This window comes from Telopea speciosissima, chromosome 11, assembly GCF_018873765.1.
Source record: "Telopea speciosissima isolate NSW1024214 ecotype Mountain lineage chromosome 11, Tspe_v1, whole genome shotgun sequence".
NCBI classification, from domain to species: Eukaryota; Viridiplantae; Streptophyta; class Magnoliopsida; order Proteales; family Proteaceae; genus Telopea; species Telopea speciosissima.
In genome coordinates, this window is record NC_057926.1 from 909,474 (window position 1) to 912,811 (window position 3,338).

Genomic DNA, 3,338 nt, shown 5'->3' on the forward strand with positions numbered 1-3,338 from the left:
TTGAGGAATAGCTCTGAATATTACATTTTAAGTAAAGGTAAAAGTCTTACCCGAGCTTTTGTACTACAAGAAAAGGGTGCATCGTCAACACTAAGGTGGGGCTTTTAGCGATGATATTCTATTACAGATGCTAAATATTAACCTTTTGGGGCCATAAAAGAATATCACCACTATATAGACGACCTTAGTATATGTACGTGGCCGTGGTAGTTTTGAAAGCTTATATAACTTAGTTGTGTTTCTTTTTTAGGTGGATGAGAAGAATGAGAACTCAAGCTCTTGGCTATTGTGGACCAGATCCTGACTTTGTGAGCCAAATTCAACGAATTAAAAAACCCAAAGATGAAGACAAAGAGCAAGAAGTGCTCTTTGGACCTCTTTATAAAGGGCTAGTTGATCTGACACACCTAAGGGAAGTTGTAGCAAAAAGACTCGGAAGGTCTGGATTTCCAACGTCAACAATTAATTGCTTAGACAATAGATCTCCATCTTTATCGTCTCCTTCTTTAACTATCCAATATGATGCAGTAGTTGTGGGTTCTGGCAGCGGTGGTGTTGTTGTTGTTAGTGTTCTTGCAAAAGCAGGATACAAAGTATTGGTCTTAGAGAAGGAAAATTACTTTGCCAGTAGCAACCTATCAATTCTTGAAGGACCAACACTGGATAAAATGTACCTTAGTGGTGCAAGGATGGGAAAAAATAGAGTACGATGGAGACATGGTTGGTGGACATGGTGGAATCTAGGAATAGAGTAATTCTTCCAGATTGCAATGCCTTCAAAGTCTTACGAGAGAAAGAAATGGAGAAACCGAAATACTGCAACTGGGGTGGTCTTTGAATTCAACAATGGATCCCGAAAAGATATCTATGTGGTGGAGTGTAAGGTAACGATCATAGCTTGTGGTGCTACGAGCACACCAACGTTGTTGAAAGGAAGTGGATTGACGAACACTAACATCAGAAAAAACCTCCATCTTCATCATGTGGTAATGGCATGGGATACTTTCCTAATTCAATTTGTTCAAATAGTTGGTCTGCAAAAGATAAGAAGAGTTATGAAGGACCTATATTGATAGCAATGTCATCAATAGTTGCAAATTTTGAGGGATCTGTCTATGGTTCAATCGTACAAACACCGTCCTTGCACCCTGGAATGTTCTCCACGTTGATGCCTTGGATTTCTGGTCTTGACATCAAAGAAAGGATGTGCAAGTTCTCAAGGATAGGTCATATATTTACACTGGCAAGGGATAAAGGTTCAGGCATTGTGGACTAAACAAACTCATTTAGTATGAAATGGAACCCAGTGATGAAGAGAACTTACAGAGGGGATTGGAGAAGATTCTTCAAATTTTGGCAACAACAAGAGCTGAAGAGATTGGAACACTTCACTGCAAAGGAAAAAAAAAATTGACTGTGAAGCAAGCAAGCAAACAAGAATTTGAGATTTTTATGAAAGAGAAAAGTAGTCGAAAACTGAGAAACTTGTTAGGAACAATATGTTCAGCTCACCAAATGGGAAGTTGTAGGATGGGACTCAACCCAAAGTAGTTTGTGGTAAATCAAAGGGGAGAGACATGGGAGGTGGAGGGACTATTTATGGCAAATTCAAGCGTGTTCCCAATGGCACTTGGTGTGAATCTGATCGTCATTGTCCAGTCCATTACTTACTGTATTGCTCAATCAGTTCTCAAAGTTCTTAGGAGGAAGTTGAGTACTATATAAGATAAATTATCTTCTAAGCCCAATCCGATGTTTTTAAATTTGCCAAAAATAATGTGCTGGTGTATTATCTTTGAATCTTTATTAACCGATATTGAGTTCTTCTTGATATAGGTCCCTATCTCTATAGTTATTACATGTCACAGTCTCCTATTGTTATCGCATGTGTTGCTGGCCGAAGTCTCCTATCATTATTCCGTGTGTGCTTACTGAGTCTACTCAGTCTCCTACTGTTATCACATGTTATTATTTTATGCATTGTGGGCTTCTATTGTAATTCAATCTTTAAACTCCAACATCATCAAGATCTCCTCTCTTGTATAGTAGACTAGGGGTTCTCACATATTGTATAAAATCTCTCTTTGAGATCATTATCATAATGGAAAATCATTTATATTAACATGGTATTAGAGCCAAAATAGGCTCATGCCATTCTTCTCAACCCTAGGTTTTTTTTTTTTAATATTCCTCTATAATGGAGTATTCTCCATCTACTGCCTCCATTACCACCACCTCTACTGCCACTCCTATCGGCCCACCATTACATCTCTGTTAAACTCACACCTAAGAACTTTCTCTTGTGGCGTGAGCAGATCTCATTTTTTCAACGGCCAACTCCTTTCTTCTAATTTTGATGGCTCCAAGGTTTGCCTTGCTACTGACGTCGATAATTCTGATTAGCACTCACAGGATGCCGCTATTATGAGCACGCTCTTTGCCTCCATTGCAGAGGTTCTACCATATGGACTACGCTTCATACCTTCTTTGGTTTGACGTCTTCCACTCACACTATGTCTCTCCACATCAATTTTTAGAATCTCCAACAATCATCGGATCGGTCTTTGTTTATTTGCAACGTGCTAAAAGTTAATCTGATGAACTCGCTACTGTCGGAAAGCTGATTTCCCCTTAGGATTTCAATATTTATGTTCTTCGGTCTTCAAAACCTGATCTTCAAGACATTGTTACTCCTATTATGACTCGCTTGGAGCAGCCTTCCTTTACTGAACTTAATGCTCTTCTCATCAGTCACAAGAGCATGAAATCATTCTAGAACATGTGTCTTACTAAGGTCCCTATCACTACTACATCTCCATCAGGAAACACATCCCAATGCAGCTCCTCTCTTGCTCCCTCCGACAACCGAAACTCTTCCACTGGGCGTAGTTCTTCTCATGGTCGTGGGGGCTGTAATAGTGGTAATCATTCTAGCCAAGGACATGGTAGTGGTTGTACTCTCTGGAACAAGGCCGTCAGTAGGGCTCCATCTGCAACCACAACAACCATAGTACCCATAATTGTTATTACCGCACTCCTTCCTTCCCCCTCCCCCATCAGCCATTGTACGCATTATCCCCCATCCTTTTACCCTACCTAACATCCCCAACCTTTCTACTCGTCCTACCCTACACCTCCCCCATCCGCTTCCCTTACATGGTACCCAGATATGGGTGCCACCCATCATGTCACCTAAGATCTCCATGCCCTATCCTCCTATGACAGTTATAATGGCAATGACGATCTACAAGTTGGGAACGGTAAGTGTCTTCCTATTCATCATATTGGTAATGATTCTCTTTCCTCCCATTCTTCATCTCTTTCTTTTTAGTTGGCTA

General features: G+C 40.4%; 1 pseudogene; it reads left to right on the plus strand.

Moving 5' to 3' along the window:
* The first annotated feature begins 263 nt into the window (after nucleotides 1-263).
* On the plus strand, nucleotides 264-1,759 carry LOC122646150 (annotated as a pseudogene).
* The last annotated feature ends 1,579 nt before the right edge of the window (nucleotides 1,760-3,338 follow it).